The sequence below is a fragment of the Felis catus genome, chromosome D4 (assembly GCF_018350175.1).
Source record: "Felis catus isolate Fca126 chromosome D4, F.catus_Fca126_mat1.0, whole genome shotgun sequence".
Classification (NCBI taxonomy): Eukaryota; Metazoa; Chordata; class Mammalia; order Carnivora; family Felidae; genus Felis; species Felis catus.
This window is the reverse complement of record NC_058380.1, coordinates 11,260,328-11,286,748: the sequence shown is the minus strand read 5'-3', so window position 1 is coordinate 11,286,748 and position 26,421 is coordinate 11,260,328. Positions and strand designations below refer to the sequence as shown.

Sequence of the window (26,421 nt, the reverse complement as noted above, 5' to 3'; positions counted from 1 at the left end):
ATGGGAAGCCATATGTCAAAGGAGCAATGCCTTCGGCATTCTGAAGGAAAAGTCTATACCCAGCCAAACTAGCAACCAAGTGTGAAGATAGACTACAGTCATTTTCACAAAACTTTTACATCTTCTGTATCCCTTCTCTGAAAGTACTCTACCAAAATGACTGCGTTAGGAAACAGGGGACCCCAACTCAAGATAGAAGGACTTCGTGAGAAGGGCAGCCCCAGTTTGATGTCCGGGCAGGGCCAAGGGAGCCTCTGGCTGGCCTGGAGCAGGAAGCTAGGGCTCCAGGGGAACCTAGCCAGGAACAATATTTAACTGGAAGGAAACCTGATGCATGTGGGAAATAGGGCTGGTGGGAAAGTACATTCTGTTGGCAAGTTTAAGAATTAACAACAGTAGCTGGGTAACAAAGGAAATTCAAGGGCGCCTGGGTGGCTCAGTCAGTTAAGCGTCGGACTTCAGCTCAGGTTATGACCTCGCGGTCCGTGAGTTCGAGCCCCACCTCGGGCTCTGTGCTGACAGCTCAGAATTTGGAGCCTGCTTCAGATTCTGTGTCTCCCTCTCTTTCTGCCCCTCCCCTGTTCACGTTCTGTCCCTCTCTCCCCCAAATAAGTAAAACATTAAAAAAAAAATTAAAAAACCCCAAAACCAAAAACAAAGGAAATTTTAAAATACAAGGTAATTATTAACTCCAAGAACAAGAAAATTTTGCAAACGGCAAGGACATAAAATCATCGTATATTATGTGACTCCGCAGGAAGAATATTAACATGCCTGTAAGAATTTTTTTTGTTTTCTGTTCTCCATTTAATCAGAAAATTTAAACTAACTGCCACATAGAGGTGGGCCAGGGGTGAGGGGGAATTAGCCAAGGGCTAAATCTTCACCTTGCAAAGTAGGAGATCAGATCATGCCTTAGCTTGATGACTCAAGAAATTCGGTGGTAGCAGATTATTTAAACACCTGGAGGCACAAGCCAGGGGAAGCAGGTGACAGGTTAGCAGGTGGCTCTTCCTGAGGAGTGAAATCCGGAAACACATCAAAATACTTCAGGTTGAAAAGGGGGCAAGTAAGTACAAGGCTCTGACACATTGGCCACATTTTGTCATGGAGCATTTCGTAACAGCTTGGCGAGCTATGGGGGGGGGACCCACTTTTAGTTTATGCAATGCAGGTAAGTAAACATGACCTTGAGAGTTCTCATCTTCACATGCTCCACATCTCCCCCCCGCACCCCGCCAACCCCCAGTCAGGACAGTTTCAAGAGCTGTTGAACCAGAATTCGGTGTCCAGAGAAGCAACCAAGAATACTCTCCCCACTGGAGAGAGATTCCTGTGCGTCTACTGCAGGACTCAGAGGTTTTATGTGGAATGAATGAAGCACTTGGGTGGTCCAGAAGTTTCACCGCAGAGAACTTATGATCCACCTCACCCCAAGCTCCCGTGCACCGTTCCCCGAGCTGGGCTAACCCCTCACATGGGGCACAGCCAAGAAATCAACGTCTCTGAAGGAAAGAAATCCAAGTTATAGCTTCTCCCAGAGAGAGGATTCACTCCACTATCTAGCCCTGGCTGCTTTCTGTTTCTTTCTTCTCTGGTTTTACCCCTCCCACCGCCCACATAATCCTTCCAGACGGACTTGCCCTTAAACCTACGTTCTCCTTTCCGCCCGATTTGTTTTTTCCCCACAGCCAGAGCTCACTTCCCCAGCCTCAGGTGGTCCGGCTGTGAGCAGGTGAAGGTAGCTGGGTATAGTTTTCAAAGAACCATTTCCTTTTCGGCAAGAGCAAGCCCCTGGGATCTTCGCCCATTAAAACCTCGATTCAGAAAAGTGAATCTGACAGCCCCCCGAGTCCCGGGCCCCAGAGCACTTGATTAATCTCTGTGCTCAGGGCCCAAGGTGAGGAGGCGGGAGGGGATTCCTTGCAGCTGGAAGAGGTGAACGGCAGGCAACTGCTACCCTTCCGGCGTCCTCACTGGCTTACGCAGAGCGGAGGTTTGCCGCACCTTGCATGAGCTAGCTCATTTCAGGCCTTAAGCGCCCCATCCCCATTTTATAGGTGAAGAAACAGGCACAGGGAGGTGAAGGAGCCGCTCCAAATCTGCACAACTAGGAGGTGGTAGAGTCTGACAGGAGCGGAGGTCTGAGTTGCTCCAGAGCTGGTGTCTTTGGTTGCCCCTGGGGCCACCGCTGTTAACTCCCCCCAGCGGTGGGCTGGATGCAGACGCCAGTTTTGGCTGGGTTTGAGACAGAGGCTCAGAGGTTTGGTGACTCAGTCTAGAATGTCATGGGACGCCTTGGCTGTTGAATGCCTTTTCTCAGTCTTGGCCAACTTTGGTCATTCTGGGTCTCCTTCAATCCTTGGAGCCCCAGGTCTGGACTGAGAAGTGACCATTGGCGATGCTTAGGATATACCGGGATACGATTCCAGTCGGACGTGGCCATAACATGCATGTGCTTACATGCGAAGTCACTGGAAGTGTGCTCGGGGGGGGGGGGGGGCAGAGAGTGACCTCGCTGCTTTTTCGTCTTCTTTTTCATGCATTCCATTTCCAAACTTCCGGTCCTGTCTTCCTGCTGTGGCCGGGACGGGAGTCCCTGGGTAACCCCGTTCTCTAGTCTGGTCTACAGTAACTCTTCTGCCCCGCAGGCTCTGAGGACTGGCTTAGAATCTGGTCTGCGCAGGGTGCCTGGGTGGCTCAGTTGATTAAGCATCCGACTCGGGCTCAGGTCATGATCTGGCAGTTTGTGAGTTCGAGTTCCGTGTAGGGCTCCGTGCTGACAGCTGGAAGCCGGGATCCTGCTTAGGATTCTGGGTCTCCCTCTTGCTCTATTTCTCTGTCTCTCAAAAATAAATAAAGATTAAAAAAAAAAAAAAAAGAATCTGGTCTGTGCTGGTGAAGAGAACTGGTTGGTGACAGTCTTCCAGCCAGCAGGGGGCGCCCCCTCAAGTAGACCTGCTGACATCTCTGCGGGGCCTCAGGGTCTTAGAGATGCCCCTGGGTGCAAGAGGTCCCAGGCATTGGAGGCTGCACCAGACAGAGCCCAACCTCAACTGAATGCCCTGGGTTTGATCTTACATAACTGCTCTTCGAATTTACTTTTCAAAAAGCCCTGGTGACGGCTGTAAATACTTTACAAGAACATTTCTGGAGGGTTTTTGGTATTGCTCAAGTGCCTTACGTCTTCATCGCAGAAAATTTAGGGGACAAAAGGAAAAGCAGACGTAAGAAAAACAAATATTCTCTGTAATCACACCAACTGGAGATGATACCATTTAAAACTGGAGAGCATTTCTCTTTTTCTGGGCCGATCTATATTCACTTTTATTTCTAAAAATGGAACTCTATCACATTCACTGTTTGTGTTACCTGCCGTTAGCCTAGCTAATAGCCATTTCTCTCCTTTCTGCTTTGCCAGCCAGCCCCGATTTTGGTCAGATATAGGGCAGCCCTGTGCCCGAGGGAAGGCTGGGACCTTCTCCAGCCTGAGGGAATGAAACTTAATAGGTCTAGGCCACTCTTGATCATTCCCCTGGTCTTGTCAGTGATTGGCTTGGGAATGAGTGTGACATTATTTTGGCCAGAGAGACATGAGGGAAATCTTCGGGGCGCTCCGGGAAAACGTTCTTAAAAACAAAAAACAGGGGGGCCTGGGTGGCTCAGTCGGTTAGGCGTTCCGCTGCGGCTCAGGTCATGATCTCACAGTTCGTGAGTTCGAGCCCCGCATCGGCTCTGTGCTGACAGCTCAGAGCCCGGAGCCTGCTTCGGATTCTGTGTCTCCCTCTCTGTCTGTCCCTCCCCCCTCACGCTGTGTTTCTCATTCTCTCTCTCCCTCTTTCAAAAATAAATAAGCATTAAAAAAAATTTAAAAAAAAACTGCCCTGCAAAAAGAAACTTCTCCCTTTCACGGCTGGAGGTATTTGAACCCAGGGCAGCCCATTTTGCGGGTGTCAGAGGTGAGGGAGCGGGCCCGAGAGGTTCCGCCAGGGCAAAGAAAGGTCGTCAGAACCAGCACGGCCGCTCCTTGCCAAGCTTCTGAGCTCACCAACCTTGCAACCATCCCCAAACTGGGCACCTTGTTCCAGGACGAGATAAAGAGCTTTGCGGTTCGTGCTGTTTAAAATCTTCTGCTACTTGGAACCAAAAGCATCCTATCGGACAGACTTTTTTCTTGTCATCAGGGGTTCTTGCACAGCATCGTTTGAACTGGACCAACGCTATTCTGGCTGGCACAGCATAATCCAGGCAACTTCCTTTGTGTGGACACAGAGTTCACTCACGTGTTTCGCTATTATAGTATTAGAGTATGGTATTATAGTGTTTCGCTATTATAGTATAGTATTATACTATACTATAGTATTATAGTATAGTATAATACTATACTATAGTATTATAGTATAGTATAATATATAGTATAGTATAGTATAGTATAATATATAGTATAGTATAGTATAATATATAGTATAGTATATACTATACTATATATATATACTATACTATACTATATACTATACTATATATACTATACTATACTATAGTATACTATATATATAGTATACTATATAGTATACTATATATATATAGTATACTATATATATATATAGTATACTATATAGTATACTATATAGTATACTATACTATACTATATATATATACTATATATATATATACACTATACTATATATATATACTATACTATATATATACTATACTATATATATAGTATATATATATACTATATATATAGTATATATATAGTATATATAGTATATATATATACATATATATGTATATATGTATATATATATACTATATATATAGTATATATATACTATATATATATACTATACTATATATATACTATAGTATATACTATATAGTATATAATATAGTATAGTATAGTATAGTATAATATATAGTATAGTATAGTATAATACTATGCTATAGTATTATAGTATAGTATAATACTATACTATAGTATTATAGTATAGTATAATACTATACTATAGTATTATAGTATTAACTGGGCCTGTTTCCTATGTGCTTAAATTCTGAGTCAAATGTTCTGAATAGTTTTACAGCTTTTAATACACATTGTAATTGCCCAGGAGTCGTTATTCACGTGTTTTGTCCTCATCTTTAAAAATTCGTCAGAGAAGGTCGAGCTCCTCTTTCTTTCCAGGGAGCTCTCAGAAGAATCATTAGCAAAAAATATTAGCAAAAAAAAAAAAAAAAATCCTGCAAGTGACAACTTGTTTTCCAAGATGAGTTCCATTTAAGCAAAGCATGTCTTCTCATGAACTTTAATACTTCATATTCTTTGACTACATTACGTTGGACTCAAATGATTAGGACAAAGGAGGTTAGATCCCAGGGCCAAGTAAGGTCATATGTTTGGGCTGACGGCTCTTGACTTTACCTATCTATACTCTTGGAATCTCCTCAGGAACTCAAAAAAAAAAAAAAACCCAAAAAAACAAACAAAAAAAACCACAACCCTCATTGAGGTATAACTGATGTACAATAAACCGCACATATGAATAATGAACAACTTGGTAAATTTAAATATATGTATACATCCATGAAGCCATCCCTAAAATCAAGACAATAAATAATTTATCTCCCTTCCATTGCAGGGATTGTTGTCCTTGGTTGTTGGTGTCCAATGACTTGAAAACTACTGTTTCATGCATTTTGGCTGTTAGTTTTTTTTTTTTAAGCTGTCTCAGGTGGGAAGGAAAAATCCGGTCCCTGTCACTCCATATTGGACAGAAGCAGATATTTCCCACCTGGGGAGCTTTTAGGAGACAATCCCTGGGCTCCAACCCAGAACAAGTGAATTGTGATACTGGGGGGGGGGGGGGAGTTATTTTTATTTTTTGATGAAGGTATACTTTACATGCCATTAAATTCATCCTTTCCCGTGTGCGATTTGGGGAATTTCGGCCAGTGAATGCCATCATGAAACTATCACCAGAATCAAAACGTAGAACAAGTAATTACATTCCCTCGCCCAAATTCTTTGCCCCACTCTGGTGTAGTCACCCTACCCCCAGCAACCCCTAGCTCCTTGGCAACCGTTACTCCCCATAGTATGGGTACATGGACCAGAGTAGATGTTCCAGCAAGGGAGATTGGGAGATCAAAGGTCTAGAGACAACAACACACATTTGCTCCTTCGAAGAAACAAGCAGGAAGTACACTTGGCCAAAGCTATAGTTATCGCTTGGCGTGGTGAGCAGCTATGGTCTTTGTCTATATTTCTTGGGCACAGAACATATGGGGCCAGAAGGACCATCAGAAGGACCAGAATGATTCCCTCTCCTTCCCCAGCTCGTGAGGTCAGCCTCACAGAACGCTGGTGACCACATCCAAACGTTTTGCTTCTCTACTGGGCAACGTTCCCTCACACTATATATCCCTCTTTGCAGCCCAAGGTAAGTGAGCAGCTAACAAGGGCAACAGTGGTTTTCAGCCACCTCCTTTGCTTAGGTGGCCCGGGGCTTGAATTGGGAGTGTGGAAGACGCCAACACCTCTGGGTCCACGCCCAAACCGAGAACAAAGATTTCAAGGTCACAACGCGCTTCAGACTTTTGGAGTTCTCTGTCACAGACCTGCTTGGGGAAAGCATAGAGGCTGCCATTCACTTCAGAATTCAGCCCTCCTTCCGTCTCTTCCCCTCTCTGTGCCTGTAGCTTGGGTCGGTGGTTCTCAAAGTGTGGTCCCTGACCCAGCAGTCTCAACATCACCCAGGAATTTTAGTTTTTTATTTTTATTTATTTGTGTGAGAGAGAAAGAGAGCACGAGTGAGGGAAGGGCACAGAGAGAGGGAGACACGGAATCCGAAGCAGGCTCCAGGCTCTGAGCCGTCAGCACAGAACCCGACACAGGGCTTGAACTCACGAACCATGAGATCGTGACCTGAGCCAAAGTCGGATGCTTAACTGACTGAGCCACCCGGGCGCCCCCCATTTTAAAGCACGCGGTTCTTTGTCACTTAGTTCCACTGTTGGTGTTGTGCCACTCTGCCCCTATCTAGCCCCAAACTGTTTTCATCACCCCAAAAGGAAATCCCACACCCATGCAACAGCCACTCTCCACTACCCCTCCCACCCAGCCCCTGATAACCATGAATTGCTGTCTGTATGGATTTGCCCATTCTGAGGGTCCCTCAGGTCATAGCAAGTATCAGGACTTCATTCCTGTCTCTCATTCCAGCAACTTTTTACAAACGTCCATTCCTTGCCGCACTTGGGCCGAGTGAATCAGAAAACTGTGCGTGTGGAGCCCAGCCGCCTGTGTCTCTGGTTTTTTGGTTTTTTGGACTCATCCCAGAGAGTAAGAGCCACTGAGCTAGGAGATGTCAGCCTCTGTCGCCTCACTCAGAAGGAAGATGCCGGGTTCCTAAATTCAGGATCGTGTTATTCTGCCAAAAACCCACAGTCAGTATAGACATCTTTAAAACTAATTTTTTCCCCCTTTTCCTTGAGTTGTAGGAGACGGCTGTCGGGATCTGTCAAACTCCTTTCTTGCCTTAGAAAACACCGAAAAACTAGAGCACGTTGGTTCAGAATCATCGCAGACTATTTTTAGTATCTCTATATTAACTTCAACCTTCTCCATTCTGTTTCCATCCTATTTATAGCAGGGCTAATTGCTTCTCAGACAAATCCAGATGTGCCTTCCATCACCCAAGCTGTGCATCGTAGGTGACGGCACACAGGACTGTCCCAGAGGACTCCTTGCTTCCCTCCCCCATCATGCATTACAGATTTGTACGCGCACATACCTCGACGCAAGAGATTGCTTAGAAGGCTGTCAGTTGCCATGAGCCTAAAGGAACTTCCGTAATTTGACACCCAAATTCCAAATTTCTTCTCTGCTATTTCCCCCTCCTCGTAGCTTGGGGCAACCCACCTGGCTCTCCGCTAGTAATCTGAAGATTTAGGAAGACATTTCTAGCATGGCACGGAAACCTATAGGGGAGGCTATGCAAGCAACCAGGGGCCAAATGACTTGGGTGTTCCAGAGCTGACTTGATTCATGCTTTTATTCAACAAATGCGATATTCATTCAACACCATGTAAACTATCTACTAGGTGAGAAGACAGCGGTAAACGAGATAGACGCTGTCCCCTCCATCACCGTTTTGGGGGGGCTGAAAGTCTAGTGGGAGGTCAAAACGAGAGGTGATTTCAGCATTGTGCGAGGATGTCACATCGGGGAAGCTCCTGTAAAATATGCGACATTGTACACTGGAAAGTCACATGCTCTAGAAGGGGGAAGGGACGGGGACGGACTAGCGGCTCTGAGGAGGAAGAGTTGGGGAAGTTTGAGTAGAATTAGCCCAAGTGGGGGGTGGGTGGAGCAGGTGTGGTTTTACCGGAGAGAACATTCCAGAGAGGAAACGGCGTGTGCAGGTGTTGGGGGGAGAGAAGAGGCAGGTCTTGCGCGAGGAACTAAAAACATCATGAAGTTGCTGGATTGTAATGTGGGGGACGGGTCTGGTATGACACAGGGGTAAGAAGAGATTGCAGAGCTAAGTTAGGGCCAGGGAAGCCGTGTGATCTTGTCGGGAAGCGCAGTGAAAATCCACTGGAGGGTTTGGAGCGGACTCGTGGCTTGCTCTGCTGTGGTGTTAGGGGTTGCTTCGACTATGTAGGGGGGACGAGTTGTAAGGATTCAGAGAGGCGACTGGGAACCCAGTCAAGGCTTTCTTGCACTGGGACCTCGCAAACAGTACTAGTGGGATGAACCAGACAAACACTTTGGAGACCAATTTGGGAATGTCTAGTAAAGTGGAAGATGTGTCTGCCCCAGGATCCAGAAATTCTGATCCCAGGAAGGTACGAACAAGATGCTCGTAACTGTATTGTCTGAAATTAAAAAGCCAAAAACCAAAAAACCAAAAAACAAAAACTAGAAGCAATCTAAAGGCCCATCAACAGGAGAATGGGTAAAATGGACATATAGAACATGCCATACTTATACAAGGGAACTTTGTAGAGCAGTTAAGATGAATGAACGGGGGCTACGTTTATCAAACTGAAAAATCTCAGAAGCATAATGTTGAGCAATCTGGTTAGCAGAAATACAGGTTCAACTGGACACCCCCTAGCTAAAGTTTCTAAGAGATGCCATTGTTTTGTGCACCGTTAAGACCAAAAAATGCCGAAAATGAAACGGACAAAAAATGCTTTCTTATCTCTTGTGATTTCATTATATCTGAGGGTTGTTTTTTTTTTTACCAGATTTTTTTTTTTTGCATATGTTAAGAAAAGAAAATGTAAGTGGACTCAATTTAAGGGATTCCTGAAACTTTTCCATATTTAAACTGTGACTCTTCTGCATCTTCTTAAAAAAAACTGTTTTTGTGAAGTAGCCTCCATGCCCAATGTAGGGCCCAAACTCAAGACCCCGAGATCAAGTGTCAGATGCCCCAGCCAGGCGTCCCCTCTTCTGCGTCTTTTTGACTGTTACTGACATCTGTGTTTCTGCCGTGCAATAAATCCTCGATCTGGCCCGAGGATTGGGGATACAACATTTCTGAAAAGAATCCATAGAAGAACGAACAGTCATTGGCACGGAGTTCTTAAACTATCTCTGCAGCTACGTACAGCTAACCTCCAGATTCCTGCTCCTGGAACATGGCTCAACATTTCTGATTCGCCACCTCCCGCACCCTCTCCTCACGACCATTTTGTTCCTAAGGGTAAACTAAGGGCCCTCTTACTGTCTCCAGAATTTTCTGCAAGCACTTTCCTGACACCTTGGATGTTGGAGAATGTGCAGGCAGTATGGCCGTGTTGCAGCGGTCACCTGGCCGACAGCTGTTGCAAAACGTCATTAGTTATAAGAGCATCCTGATGTCAGAGATATTAAAATGTGAAAAAAAAGTGTGCCTCAGAACCACTGAAAAATAGTAGCTACTATTTCTGAATAAAAGATGTATCTATAAAGTGCGCAGGAAGGATAAACACCAAATTCAAGATGGACGTCATCCCAGAGAGCGGTTATGTAGAAATGGAGGGGACCGGGCTGGGCTGTGAGGCACAGGGGGCTTCAAGGGAGTATCTGCCATTCTGGTCTTCAAGCTAGGTAGTGGTTACACGGGTGGGCGTTTTCATCATTCTCCACACTTTGTGTGCGATAAATATTTCATAATAAGAAAAGGTACCAGTCGGGGCACCTGGGTGGCTCAGTCAGTTGGGTGTCCGACTCTTGATTTCTCCTCAGGCCATGATCTCACAGTTTGTGAGACTGAGCCCCCCATCAGGCTCTGCACTGGCAGCGTGGAGCCTCCTGGGGATTCTGCCTCTCCCTTTCTCTCTGCCCCTCCCCTGCGCATGCACGCTATCACAAAATAAATAAAGAAAGCATTTTTCTAAAAAAAAGCCAAGAGTCATATTAGTGCAGTTCTGTTAATAACCGGCTATGTGAGTTGGGGGAACCTGTACAACTACGGCTTCCCAGTCCATGTCATAAAGACGGTAATACCTCTTTTTCCTGCCTCGCAGGAAGTTTGCGTGGCTGTGAACGTCAAAACAGCAAATGCTTGCAAATATCTTTGTTGGGTTGTAAAGACCAACGAAGAAAGGTTATCAAGGTTGTCATCTCACAAGCTCACCAAACTCTTCCTAGGGACATGAGGTTGATGGCCATCGCACTGGCCTCCAACGGATCAGGCTTCTCTGTGTCTACGCCTCTGTGGCAAAATGGCTCTGCCACTCCTCCCGTCAAGTGGTGGAGGCTATTTCTGGGACTTGCTCTGATCGACAGAAGAGGACAAAAGTAAACCCAAAAGTTGCAGAGCCAATCCAAGACCGTTCTTGGATTCCTGGGACCTCCTACTTGCTGTGAGGAAGTCCTGTCTGACCTCCTGGAGGATTCAAAAGCATGTTTAGAAAAACCAAGAAGCTTAGCCAACAGCCGGCACCAACTGGGAGGCATGAGTGAGGCCATCTTGGACCTTCGACCACGGTGCCCCTCCAGCCCAATTCTCTAGGCAAGCAGAACTCCCTAGTCAAGCCACAGAACCCTCAGAAATGATGAATTGTTATTTTTAGGCCGCCATATTGTAGGACAGTTGGTTGTGCACCAAAGCCTATCTGAAACAGGTTGCCTTTGAAAGTGAGGCACACTGACCCACGACTTGCAGATGGGTATGATCTATTTTGCAGACCACAAGACCCCACCGTTGCCGATTCATGTCCTGCGTCAAACAGTAAGTAATTACAAACCACCGACTGCGTGTGCATTACTGGCGGGCTTCTAGAAAGACCACAAAAAGGCACAGCAGACAGCTCACCTAATCTCCTCAAGGAGATGTAGACCATAGGAAGTTAAATGAAAAGAGACTAGATGGAAACATACGAGCTATCCAGAGAACACTGAATCTTTAGGAAGTTCTTCCTGCATAGCAGGAACGAGGGCCTAATGCATCCGATCCTCGCGAGCACCCGATGAGGTAAGTGTGATGACTGTTTGCATTTCATAGGCTGAGTCCGCAGCTTAGAGTTGTGCAGCCTGCAGGTGGTCAAGGCACGCCCGGGACCCAGGAGCCTGGCTGTAAAGCCCGTGTGCCCTGGACGACGTGAACGCTGGTGACAACCAGCACTGTAACCCGGATGCTCTGGGCATGAGGATGGTCGAGAAGGGAGAGGGAGATCTTGGCCGGGGTTGGCATGGAATTAAGGCAGGGGGCTCCAGGCGGGGGTCCTGATGCGCAAACGGGGGGAAAGAGAGGGCAAGCCTGGGGAGCGTTGGACACAGTGTGAGTGGCTGAGCCCGGCTGGATCAGGAGCTCCAAATCAGGAGTGTTCGTGACCATCCTCACCAGTCGCCTACATCCCAGGGAGACCCCCGCAGCCTGACTGAGGGGAGGCCCGGGGGGAGGTGGGCTGGGAGGAGTGTGGAGAGCGAACGCAATGGCATTGTCACCCGTCAGGTGGTGGGACAGAGCCAGAAAACAGGGACAGGAAGTCTCCAGGGGCCACTTGAAATTCTGTCGGCTGGTCTGGGGAGGACGCAGGGGAAGCGTCTTCCAAGTGCCCTGCGGAGCCCCACGTCCATCAGGCAGGACAGCAGAGAGCCTGGGGCAGGGCACGTGTGCCAGGCCCCAGGGCACCCCTATTTCCACCAGGGGCCTGCAGAGTGGACCGGCTTCTCTCGGCCCCGCATATGTCGTGCCCAGACCACCCTGTCCTGCTCTCCTGCATCAGCAGTGATGTCAGGAGCCAAGAGCCATTTCCGGGCAAGCCTTGCCTGTGCTTCTAGAGGAAAAGGTATGCTCAGATATACTTTTAAAACTCTCATCCCTGGGGCGCCTGGGTGGCTCCGTCGGTTGAGTGTCTGACTCTTGACTTCAGCTCAGGTCACGATCTCAAGGTTCATGAGATCGAGCCCTGTGCTGGGCTCTGTGTTAATAGCACGGAGCCTGCCAGGGAGCCTCTCTGTCTCTCTCCCCCTCTCCCTGTGCCCCTCCCCCACTTGTGCTCACTCACTCTCAAAATAAGTTAAAAAAAAAAAAAAAAGAATACAGTTCTGGAAGGAGAATAAATTGGAAAGGTAAGGTGACCGGGGTGGTGTTAAGGAGCGAGAGCCTTGAGCAGGGACACTTCAGAGACGTAGCACTGCTTTCTGAAAGCAAGAGACAGCCAGTATAACATTATGGGAAAGCAGTAATTCGGCCTGGCCCACTCTTAATTCAGCCTGGTGATTTAGGAGAAGGACAGAGGGATGAAAATTACACGATTATGAGAATATCCAGGGTAAAAAGATCAGACAATCCCTTGAAACGCTATCATGCATTCGGGTAAACTTAAAACTCTTAGATATAGAAATACATGGTGAGGTAGAAAAATCCCAAAACACAGCTAAGCAAAAAGGGGAAAAATAGAAAGGAAATATCACTTATCAGTCTCCCATACAGAGATAATCAGTACAACATCCAGACTTTTTCAACGTACGTATATAAATATACATTCCATAAACAGGCTCAGAGTGTTTTAGAACTTACTTTACAAAGGCTAAGACATCGTGGCTACCTTTCCCTGTCGATAAATCTACTCCTCGGCATCATTTAAAATGGCTGCTTATAATTCCACGTTGAAGAACATCTTGAACCTTCTCCAATCTCCCACTGCTATTTGTGTAAAAACCTTAAGTGTCTCCATGCAAGCGATGTGTTCTGAGCCACATGCACCAAGAGGGTACCCGAAAAATAAACACCAGGGGAATCATTATTGTCATTACGTTAATAACTACAGAGCTCTTTTCAAAGCACACCCCAATGGAGCATTCTGCTGTCTTCCAAAAGAGTCTTTAGGTGGTGCTATTAGACGGTACGGTTCCTTCAGAACACAGGTGACTCACGTGACGCATCTGGGGAGTGCGTGGGCGACTTCTGTCCACACTTGACCCCTCCTGTTGCCTCTATTCTGGGCTAACCACAACTCCCTCAACAAAGAAATGACAAGAATCAGACATGTTGTAATCAACATGAACTGGGGCTAACGTTAATGGATTGAATATATCCTGCAAAACTCGGGCAGAAGAAAATGCCTTTTCTACCAAGTAGGCTGGACCTGGGGTGGCCCTCGAAGTTACCTGCCGAGATCAGACCGAGCCTGTTGAGATGCACATGGTGAACCCCGACGGTGTGCAGAGCACATTTTTCTTTGACGCCAATCACACACGAGAAAGTATGTGTCTTGGATGAAACGGTCTTTAAAACGAGGACATTATCAACACCCACAAAGTTGAATCCCTCAGAAAAATGAAGCATAAGGGCCTCACTGCTTCCCTCTAGTGGTCATGTCCTGCCTCATCATGTCTCTGGGCTCTCGTTGGGACCGTCCCGGGAAACCCAGCGCTCTCTGGTGGAGGGCAGGAGGCAGAGACTGAGGCTGTACGGAAGAATCTAGAAGACTGACAAAGACAGAGTCTCCTCCGCTGGAGTTTGTGGCTTTTACCCCCTTCAGAGATTGCTTCAACGCACAACCGAATCACTTTGCACTCCTTGGGGCTGATTGATTTTTACGTGTTTTTTGATGAAAACTTTCTGTTGTTCTATTTATCCTGTTACCTAGGAACATCCTCTTGAAATTAGCCAGCTTAACAAACACAACGCTGCCCCACTTTTCAGACGTGGTGTGTGGATAGAGGGAACGACCCAGAGAGCTCACAAGGTAAGCCTTGGGCCACTAAACCGGTCGTGAGGTTTCCCGGATGGAAAAAAAGAGATTAAAGGTGCGGGCTGTGATCAGACAGACCTGCTTCCGGAATGGTTGTGCCACATGCTATGTAGACACCGGGCTTACCGTCTCAAAACCTCACTTTCCCTCCCGTAACATTTGGATGATCGGCGTTCTGACTTTGCAGAGTCATTTTGACAATTAAAGGAGAACATAATAATTATATTAGCATAATCCTGAGCTCACAGTATTAGCAAACGTTAATGAGTACTATTTAACCAGGAAGATAAACAGTTTTTAAAGGTTCAATACACTCTTCACTGCCTTTTTTTTTTTAATTTAATGTTTGTTAACTTTTGAGAGAGCACAAACAGGGGAGGGGCAGAGAGAGAGAGGGAGACGCAGAACCCGAAGCAGGCTCCAGGCTCTGAGCTGTCAGCACAGAGCCCCACGCGGGGCTCGAACCCACAAACCATGAGATCGTGACCTGAGCCGGAGTCAGACGCCCAGCCGACTGAGCCACTCAGGGGCCCCCCTTCGCCGCCTTCTTAAACAGGGTACAGCGGCCTACATTAACCATTTTCTCTGGGTCTCAGATTTTTCCCCATAAAAATCATCTCTGTGCCCCTAAGAGCAACCGAGTGCTGCGAAATGGCTGAGGTCTGAGTACGGTTCTACTTTTCTCCGCTGCGGAGCAGGTGGTCCGGACGCAATCTGCCTGCAGCCTGCACCCCTTCCAGAGTTCTTTCTACCCCATTTCACCTGTCGGCTCCCTATTTCGCCGCCCGTCCCTAATACCATGGCGCGCCCACCTTCTTTCTCATCTGCTGTGGAATCAGCAACGAGATACCATAGCTTGTTAGAATTCACCTTTATGCAAGAAAGTGAAGAGATTCCAAAGACCTGACCTGTTCCCCTCTTTGCAAAAGACCTAGATAACTTGGACGGAGGCGGTGGGAAGGGGGTATATCTGAAACGGGGAAATTCCGCAGACAAAAAGATGCTGTGATTCTTAAGGTGTTATTTTCCAACAGCGCTCTACTATAGTATCTCCCAAATGCATCCCACAAGCCACCAGGAGTTCCACGAGCTGTCATCAGATGGTCCCTAAAAGTGGTTTCCTATATTTAAGTAGCTTTTGACAATTACACACCATGAGCACTGAAAAGCTTATTAACCCATCCTGAGTCCCCACTCTGGACTCCTGTTGTGGTCCCGTGGTCTGGTTCTGTCCCTTGACCAAAGGCCACAACTCGGGTCAGGCAGACTTTTCTCGTAGGAGGGAGTAATGCTAGCCTATTGTCATCTGCTCTGGGACGGTGTCCTGTTCCTTGTGATAGCCCTACATCCTGCCCACACTTAGTCCTTCAACACAACTGTCATTAAATTACCCAAATTGGGTAGGCCATCTCTTTCCTTTCAGACCCCTGACTGGCGCGTCATCTACTCCGTGAGAGATCCAGGATGTCCAGTAAGATTCAAAAACCTGTTTAGCTTATAATTTCTTCATGGCAGCGTCTTCCACTAGAAATCACAGTGTCTGGAACACACGCAAAAATGCTGGTCTTAGATGGGGTTTTCTTAGAAGCAGACCCTGAAACAAAAATGGAAATGCCCATAATTTATTAAGGACCAGTTCCCAGCAGAAACTGCTAAGAGAGTGGGGGGGCCCCAGAGAACAGAGGAAGAAGCCATGTCAAGTAGAAAAGTCCCAGTCTTCGCTGGGTCCCTCGGGGAGCCTGAGAGCCCAAACCGTACCGCAGAGTTTGTTTCTTCTTGAGGCACGGAAGTTGGTGTTTTCAATGTTCCCTCCCACAGCACAGTCAGTCACTGAGTGGCGGAGATCAGGGAGGGGACCGTGGGTCATAAACTCCCAGGCGCTTCAACGCTCTAAATGGGCAAGGTAACGTCAGCAGTCACGGCCAAAGCTCAGGGGAAAGGCAAAGCTGGAACGGAAGGGAAGCTCGCAAAAGCCGGGTATGGCACACAGAGCCAAGGATGTGTGGGGATCAGGGGAGGGCATCGGGGGTGTCCCCTAGAGTTCTCGTTAAGTATGTGACAAGTCCATCGATGAAAGAGTAAAGGCCCCCCAAAGTCCCTGAGTATAGACACAGAGCATCATTTTTCTTATTATATATATTCACATTTCAATTACTTCATGTTCTGCGGATTAGATTATGGTAAAGAAACAGTGCCCAAAGAGAGAGCTAATTTTCTTGATCCAGGACAAGGGGGTTAGGGCAACAAACTTTCTCATGGCTGCGACAGCAGGGCTGAGTCACTGCCAGCATCAGCCCGTCCAAAGAGCTGGAATTGTCAGTGCGGCCTGAGAAAAAGGTGTGACCAATGAGGTCACGAACCTCGCATAAACGTGGACAGTATGGGATCTAACATGGAACCAAGCATATCGCTAACAAGGAGATGACCAAAGAGGCGACGGGACCCTTGAAGTCCATACAAAGGGCAGCACGAGAAGGTGATGTCAGTACAGCATGGAGGGGGAGGGGGAGGGGGGAGGGGAGAGAGAGAAATGATCAATATAAACATCCTGTGAGGAGAAGTAGGCATGTCAGCAGCAGTCATAAAAATAATCTTTATGGCAATAATTTTATGAATTTTTATGGCAATCAAACATTTGCGTGATGATGGAGACAGCACAGGGACGGAGGAAAACCCCCAAACTCAAATCAGATGGGGATCTGTCCTCGCTGCTCAGGAACAGGGAAAGACGTCATTACTTGCGATGCCAGAGGAAGGAGTAAAGATGAAAGCCAGAATGATTCCCCGTTCACGATCTTTATTTTAGCTGAAATGTATAAAGTCATTTAGGAGAAACTTTATGTTTGCCTACAGTGAGGCAGTTGTGTCCAAATCAAGACACACTTCTTTCTTCTCTGTTAAAGGACCCCCGGCACGGACGGTGCTGTGGTGGGAATGCGTGACTCGGAGGGATGGGCACGTATCACCCCCGTGTTGTCCAGTCCAGAACACTGGGCATAAATTGCTGTAGATATCATCACCCACGTGAGATTCTTGGGACTCTGGTCTTATTTGTTTTAGACCCTTTAAAACAAACAAGGAGACGCGAGATAGCGCCTCCTGATTCTCTGCCCAGTCTCCAGTACTTGAGGGCACAGGGTGAGTGGCTCCGGAAGCTTGAGGTGCTACAGTGCCTGAAGCTCCAGCAAGAAACCGAGGCCATTCCCTCTCCGCCATATTTGAATTACGACGTGTTTCATGTGCTCTTTCGCTGTGGACAGGTGCACGCTGATTTACAGGATTAGGACAAAAACTGAGGGGTGACTGGGTGGCTCAGTCGGTTGAGCGTCCTCTTGATTTCGGCTCAGCTCGTGATGCCAGGGTCACCAGATCGAGCCCCTCGTCGGGCTCTGGACCGACAGCACAGAGCCTGCTTGGGGTTCTCTCTTTGCGCCTCCCCGCTCATGCGCATGCTCTTTCTCCCTCAAAATAAAGAAGTAAACTTAAAAAAAAAGACAACTGATCGGATCCTTGTAACAGCATTTTAAAGGAAGCAGAAATAGCAACGCTGATCGTGCACGTGGGCTGGTTTTCACAGTTTGAAAATGTACAACCAATCCACCACTGTTCTTCCTCCTGAGCTTTAACCACTAGTAGTAATGTGCTAAGGCCAAGGGAATTTTGAGATTTCCTGGCCCCGCCCACAAGTGCGAAGAAGAATAGAACCGCAAATGAGCCAGGCCCATCAACCACTCATTGCCACGCAAGGCATCACTGCTCTGCATCTGGAAGACGGCTCCTTGGGGGGGGGGGGGGGGGGGCGGGGGGGGGGCAGCGGGCTGCATCATAGAACCTCTCTGTTCCGGGGAAAATCAAAGTAAGCATCTGCGGCAGAAAACTGGGGCTAGAAATGGATTAGTGCCCTGTGTTGAAAGGTTGTGACAAAAGGTGTCAGCAGTTTTCCAGAGAGAGATTTTTGACATAGTCACAAACGCCGCAGCGGTTAGGAAATCCTCAAGCATTTTGAGTCCACCCATGCTTTCTGATTTTCTGCAACAAAGCGAGGTCCCTGCACCTGACCTTGACCTTGGGGAATAGTTCTCATTGCTAACCAAAGCCGCTCAAGGAAGCCGGTAGCAATGACCTTTTGGAAGGCCTTGCTCAGATCCGACTCGGTGTCGGATCTGGTTCAATTAATGTCCTGAAAATTGATCCATCCCATGAGAACTCCTCCTCCTTGGGGGTAGCCTGTCATGGAGTTGGGGTGTGGCTCTATGGTAGGAACTGGAGGGAAGGGGGAGTCATCATTTGGGGTAGATTGCAGGTTTCTGATTATCCTCTTATCACCCTCCTCCTCTTCCTCTCCTTCACCCCTCCACTCCCCCACCCTGCCACCAGCACCCCCAGGGCCAGAATCACTCTTCACTATCAGAGGGAAACAACTGGCTGTGTGTATATTGGTCTCAGCAGCCGAGCAGCTGCAGAAGCAAATGCCTGCAAAAGTCATACAAATAACAAAAATTCTAAGAAGCCCGCTGAATGTCAGGCCGCCTGAAAAGGCATCCGAATTCAGGAATTTCATTTGCTCACGTGCTTTTTGTTTTAACCCTGGGCTGGCCAAACAAAACACATCAGCAGTCCCAGTTCTAACCCCGGGCCACTGGTGTCTACCCCGGGACGTAGACCAGCTTTTCCCGGACAGCTTTTAAATTAGGTAATGTGGTGTTAAGGTCCTAGAGGGGTGATTCTCAATCTTGTGCATTTGAATCACCTGGGGGAGTTTCAAAAATATACCCATCAATGAATTCTCGATTTCCTACCCCCTGACTGATGAATCCAGAATCTCTGGGGGGTAGGGACTGGGCATCAATATTCCTCAAAAGCTTCCCTAAAGAGTCTATTGTGCAGCAGGGTTGAGGACGACCACCTTCAGGCCGCCTCCCTGCTGCTCTCCCAAACCCGAAGAAGCCCTGAGGAACAAGCCTATAGGATGTGCCCCCCAAATACGCTTTGCGGGAGGCCCAATTTGGAGAAGACATATCCATAGGCATCGCAGTTCCTTCAGACTCCTCCGAACCTTCCTCATTCCCCGGGACCAGGCTGGAGCCAATGTTAGCCACTGCCTTGAGAACTCTATCTAGACCTTTCTTTCTCTGTAACCTTTTGCCTCATCTAACCACCCACCTTCCAACAGTTCTATCTACCACCAAACCCAAACGATAAGAATTAGACCTTGACCTCCAGCAAGGCAGGACTCCAGCCCCCTCGTGACTCCAGGGGACGAGGTGAAAACGAAGGTGGTTAAGTACAGCAAACAAAGGAACAGAGCCAGAGGGAAGGACATATAAGGAAAGAGTAGGCAGATGAGAAGCTTGGCCAAGTGGCTGCGGGGAAGGCCCTAGCCCATCCACAACCTCCACTCAGGCCATAAACATCCCACGTATTTGTGCCCAAACATGGTCACAATGAACTGCCTCTGACTGTCAAATTATTAATGCCACTTTATCAAAATAGAATGTACTATCAGACTAAGGCTTAACGTGACTTGCTTCTTCTTAAAATGGAATAGCCAGGGTCCTTTTCTACTGGACCGTACAAGATGTTACTTAGAAATGAATTCGTCCTAGAAAAAGTACTCTCTGCATTGTAAACATTTTTAAGGCAGGCTGAAAGAAATAACCCGGCCTCCACTTTTTTTTAAAACATTTTTTTGATGTTTATTTTTGAGAGAGAGTGCGAGTTGGGGGAGGGACAGAGAGAGAGGGAGACGCAGAATCGGAAGCAGGCTCCAGGCTCTGAGCTGTCAGCTCAGAGCCCGACACGGGGCTCGAACTCATGAACTGCGAGATCATGACCGGAGCCGAAGTCGGACGCCCAATCGACTGAGCCACCCGGGCGCCCCTCCATTTTTATTTTATTTTTTAGTTGTGAAGACATTGAGGTCCTGGAAAACGAAAGGACTTGTTGAAGATCACATAACCATCTTGTGGCAAAGCTAGAAGGGGTAACAGGGTCCCCAATGAACGCGCACTGCTTATCAATCAAGGCTAAGTCTGGATACAGCCTTAGAAGACTTCTCTAAGGCCCACTAGTCGAGAGGCCAAAGTTAGTGCTTAAAACCTGCTTTCATCTCTCTTCTAGGGGTCTGATGATAGGCAAGGGTAGGCCTTGCAGATATATTTCACTATCCCCCATATTTGCATATGCAGAGTGCATGAGTGCATTTCTGTCCCCGGTGTCTTACACGGTGGGGGTGACTCAGAGTGGCCCCCTTGGGAGAGGGAGTATAGACACTACACATCTGGAAGCAAATGGCAAATTTCAATCATCCAAACTTTCAAATGTAGCCAAATAATCACTTCATTGACTTTGGCTTAACAACAACAACAACAACAACAGCAACAACAAAGGATCCATAAATGAACGCTCTATCCGCCGACTGCTGTGCGTAAAAGATAAAAATCCATTCTTATCACGGCTCATCATTAACAATCAAGATAAAAAGGTAGAAGACGCTTTGGGGCGCTTGTGTGGCTCAGTCGGTGAAGCCTTCGACTTTGGCTCAGGTCGGGATCTCACGGTTTGTGGGTTTGAGCCCCTTGTCGGGCTCTGAGCTGACAGCTCAGAATCTGGAGCCTGCTTCAGATTCTGGGTCTCTTTCTCTCTCTCTGCCCCTCCCCTGCTTGTGTGTGTGCGTTCTCTCTCTCTCTCTTTCAAAAATAAAGTTAAAAACAATTTTTTTTAAAGTAGAAGACATTTAAATTTCCTCTTCGCATTTCCGGACGCCCAGTTCCCCTCCCTAACCTGTTTATTACCCAGCTAGTGGTTTGGCCCTCCACCATAAGCTTCCCTTCTCTCCCTCTCCCCCTCTCTCAAGCGTGGACACCACCCTGACCACGTTTGGCAGGTGTTCTCTAGATTCTCTCTGGTCCACGTGAAGAGAACACCTAAGGGCTCTAGATAGGATCTCAGTCCCCAGGAGAATAGTCTCTGCTCTTTCCTCCTCTTCCTGGTCTTTACTTGACTGGCCCGCGCAACCCCACTGCCATGATTATTTCCTCACCTCTCTGGTCTCCCTCCCTTGGGTCAATGCCTCATTGTCTCAAAACCATCCCCCCACTCCCCCGCCAGATAAATTTATCACATACTTTAGTAATTATTTATTTCTCCATCTGTATTACCCAGCCAAATATGCACTTCCTGTGGACAGATACTATGTTTCTGTGCCATCCAGCATCCAGCAAATGGTGTGCTGACTCATTCCACAGATGGACGAAAGAAGGAAATAAAAGCAAAAATGAAAAAAAAAAAAACAGCTTTACTATCTTGGTTTATGTGGATGCTTCTTTCCCTAAGAGAACTAGACGTTTTGTCCAACTGTGTGCATAAAAGCACAATTAGAAAAGAAACATTTCAAAGCACAATTTTTCAAGGGTTTCACCTTGCCTCTTAAGCCTCAAACAAGAACCCCGTGAACCTAAAGTTAACATTGGTTTTAGACAGCATTTCGCTGCTGGAGGTAGAATTAACGTAGACTTGCCCCTCGGGAGAACAGTGGTAAAAGAAAGTCCAAAATGCCCTCAAATATCTCCCCTGCTGGTTTGTTACAGAGCCCTAAAGCTGTTAGCATTAGCAGCCATTATTGAAATTTTGGAAAACAGTGATAATTCAACAATCGCATATTAAATTCCCAGGAGTCATTAGGTTTGGGCATTTTTCCCAGGACGGTTCTCACTTACAGACATAGAACACTGACTGGTGAACTCAATAGTGTGGGGTTGTTGACTTGATTAATCAAAATGAACCCCCCATCTCTTGGCAAAGATCGGGGGTCTGGGGCAGTGGGCAGGTAAGTTTCAGTGGCCAGGATACTTCAATTGGAAGCATTTACTCCGACACTGTCTTTTTTTTTTTTTTTTTTTTTTTTTTGGTGACGCCTGTTGTCAGGCATGATTTGCAGAAGATTTTAACTTTCTTTAAATTTTTTTTTCAACGTTTATTTATTTTTGGGACAGAGAGAGACAGAGCATGAACGGGGGAGGGGCAGAGAGAGAGGGAGACACAGAATCGGAAACAGGCTCCAGGCTCTGAGCCATCAGCCCTGAGCCCGACGCGGGGCTCGAACTCACGGACCGCGAGATCGTGACCTGGCTGAAGTCGGATGCCTAACCGACTGCGCCACCCAGGCGCCCCTTTAACTTTCTTTAAATGAATGGTATGTTTTCATAAAGGAACAAGTCAGCCTTGCTTTTTGATGCTTATGCAGTCAACGTCCTGAACCATGGAACTTACACATGGCTGTTAGGACTCTCAGGAAGGTGAGGTCATCTGCACAGTCCTCGAGGCTCATTTCCAACTTCTTAAATGACTGCAGGTTTTGAAAGGCTTAATACAGAGTGTACATTTTTCTCGTTCTGTCTAAAAGACTGCTTATGGGTAACTTCTACCTTTCCCGCTGTGGAACCTTTGGCTTCTTCTCAAACTCCAGAAGAGCCTTATGAAAAACTTCTTCCCTGGGATGCCTGGGGGGCTCAGGTGGTTAAGCGGCCGACTTGGGCTCAGGTCATGATCCCTCAGTTCAAGGGTTTGAGCCCCGCATCGGGCTATGGGCTGACAACTCAGAGCCTGGAGTCTGCTTTTGGATTCTGTGTCTCCCTCACTCTCTGCCCCCTACCCCCTCCACTCCTGCTGTCTCTCTCTCTCAAAATTAAACATTAAAACAAATTTTTTTTAAAGCTGAAGAAAAATCTCTTCCCTTTCGATTCCACTACGAGACCATTTATCCTTTAAGCAAGTTACGTATCTCTTCCGTGTCAATTTTCTGTCTAAAATGGTTGTAGAACCTGGCCTTACTTTCTCAACTATCTCTAAGTAATATATGTATAGAAATATATATTCACAAACTCACATATGATAACCACTCAAAGTTGTCTTCTGTTAATTACAAATATATAGACTCAAACCTCTTTGATCTAAAACCCAAGTACTTTAATTTTTTTTAATGTTTGTTTATTTTTAAGAGAGACAGAGACAGAGTGTGAGCAGGGGAGGGGCAGAGAGAGAGGGAGACACAGAATAATCTGAAGCAGGCTCCAGACCCTGAGCTGTCAGCACAGAGCCCGACGCGGGGCTCGAACTCACAGACTGTGAGATCATGACCTGAGCTGAAGTCAGGCGCTCAACTGACTGAGCCACCCAGGAGCCCCAAAACCCAAGTACTTTAAATGATAGATTTGTCCCTTTAAACCCATGAAATAGTAAGAAATGATTTACCCCCTCTGGAATTCACTTTTCCATCTATAAAATGGAAATACAACCAAAACATGTCGCACACTTGTTGTAAAGATTACATTAGATGATCCACAGGAATAGACTCAGCACACTTTCTGGTACACTGGGTTTTAAAATGTTGATTTCCCTTTCAAGTCCTTTTTGTCATTTTTTAAACTGACATTTGCTGCTCCTGGGACATAATGTGACAAGGCTATCGTGGAAACATACACCTTACCAAGACTGAATCAGGAAGGCGTAGGAAATTTAAATAGAGCAATTACTAGTACAGAGGTTGAATCTGTTGCCAAAAATCTCCCACCAGAGAAGAGGTCTGGGGAAGATGGTTTCACAGGTGGATTTTGCAAAACATTTAAAGAAGAATTAATATCAAATGCTTATCAGATTCTTTGCAAAGAAGAGAAGGAAACACTCTCAAACTCGTTTTATAAGGCCAGCATTATCCTGTTACCAAAGACAGGAAAGGACACTACAAGACAACTATAGGTCAATATCCCCAATGGTGTAGATTAAAAATTCTAAATAAAATACTAGCAAACCAAATACGGCAGCACAATACGAGGATCGTTTACCCTGATCTAGTGGGATTTATCCCTGGGACATGAGGTTGGTTGAACACATCCAAATATATCTGCTACATCCCATTAATAACGTGAAGGAAAATAATTATAGGATAGTCTCCACAGATGCAGAGAATGTATTTGGCAAAATTCAGCAACTGTTCATGATCAAAATTCTTAACAGATTGGGTATAGAAGAAATGTAACTCAATGTAATAAAGGCCATCTATGATAAGCCCACAGCTAACATCATTCTCAGTGGTCAAAGGTTGAAAGCTTTTCCCCTAATATCAAAAACAAGACAGAGGTGCTCCCTGACACCACTCCTATTCAATATAGTACTAGAAGTTCTAGAAACAACGAGGCAAGAAATAAAAGCCATCAGGATTTAAAAAGAAGTAAAATTGTCTTTATTAGCAGATGACATCATTATATATGTAGAAAAACTTAAAGACTCTACAAAAAGCCTATTAGATCTAATTAACAAATTCAGCAATGTTGCAGAATACAAAATTAACATACAAAAATCAGTACCACTTCTACACATGCACAGTGAACTATCTGACAAATGAAGAAAATGATCCTATTTAATGGCATTAATGATGCCATTAAAAACAACAATACTTAGGCATAAATTTAACTAAGGAGGTAAAAGATCTCTACACTAAAAACTATAAGACGTCAATCAAAGAAATCTAAGACAAAGAAACAGAAAGGGGGGCGCCTGGGTGGCTCAGTTGGTTAAGCACCCAACTTCAGCTGAGATCATGATCTCACGGTATGTGGGTTCAAGCCCTGCGTCGGGCTCCGTGCTGACAGCTCGGAGCCTGGAGCCTGCTTTGGATTCTGTGTCTCCCTCTCTCTCTCTGCCCCTCCCATGCTCACACTGTGTCTCTCTCAGTCTCTCAAAAATAAACGATAAAAAAATTTTTAAAAAAGAAATGGAAAGGTATCCCATGTTGATGTGTTTGAAGAATTCATATTGTTAAAATATCCATATTACCCAAAGCAATCTATAGCTTCAGTGCAATCCTTATCAAAGTTCCAGTTTCATTTATTACAGAAGTAAAAAAAAAAAAATCCTATAATTTATATGGAATTACAAAAAACCCCAAATGGCTAAAGCAATCATGAAAAAGAAGAAGAAAGCTGGAGGCATCACACTTGGTGACTTCAAGCTATATTACACAGCTATCATAATCCAAACAGAAGGGTACAGGAATAAAAATAGACACACAGACCAACAGGACAGGATCAAGAGCCCAGAAGTAACCCGCACATAGACATTCAACTAAGACTTGAAAGGGAGCCAAGAATACTCGACAGGGAAACACAGTCTCTTCAATAAATGGTGCTGGGGAAAATGGGATATTCACATGAAAAAGAATGAAACTAGCCCCATATCTTAACACCACTTGTAAAAATTAACTTGAAATGGATTAAAGGTTTAAATGCAAGACCAGAAACCATGAAATTCCCAGAAGAAAACAAAGGAAGAAAGGTCCCTGATACGGTCTTGGGCATGATTTTTTGGATATGACATCTAAAATAGAGCAACAGAATAAAAAATAAATGGGACCAGATCAAATTAAAAAGCTTCTGCAGAGCAAAAGGAATGATCAACAAAGTGGAAACCAACCTATGGAATGGGAAAAAACATTTGCTAACCCTCTATGTCATAAAGGTTAATACACAAAATATAAAGAACTCACATAACTCAATAACAAAAGAAGTAAATAATCCAGTTTTAAAAATGGGCAAAGGGACCTAAATAGACATTTCTCCAAAGAAGATATATGAATGGCCAACAGACACATGAAAAGTTGCTCTAATTAGGGAAGTGCAAATCAAAACCACAAGGAGATACCACCTTATGCCTGTTAGAATGGCCCCCATCAAAAAGACAAAACGTAACAAATGCTGGTGAGGATGTAGAGATAAGCAAACCCTTGTGCACTGTTGGCAGGAATGTAAACTCAGAGAACCACTTGGAAAAGAGTATGGAGGTTCTTCAAAAACATTTAAAATAAAACTGTTAGGTCGTCCAACAATCCCATTTCTGGGAATATATCCAAAGGAAATGAAAACACTGTATCAAAGAGATTTATGCACCCTTATGTTCAAAGAAGCATTATCTTCCCTCACCAAGTCAAAAAAATAACCTGAATGGATAAAGAAGGTATGGCAGACATACACAATGGAATATTATTCAGCCATAAAAAAGAAGTCCCGCCATTTATGACAACATGAATGAATGCCCTTGAGGGCATTATGGTAAGTGAAAGGTGTCAGGGAAAGACCAATACTGTCTGATCGCATTTACATGTAGAATCTTAAGAAAAAGAAAAAAGGAAGAAAACAAACTCACAGGAGGGGAGATTAAACTTGTGGT

General features: G+C 45.9%; 1 long non-coding RNA gene across 1 annotated transcript in view; it reads right to left on the bottom strand.

The window, feature by feature from the left end:
• Window positions 1-26,421, bottom strand: part of LOC109493706 — a 138,397-nt gene that overhangs the window by 85,381 nt on the left and 26,595 nt on the right. The gene's annotated exons all lie outside the window — the stretch shown is intronic.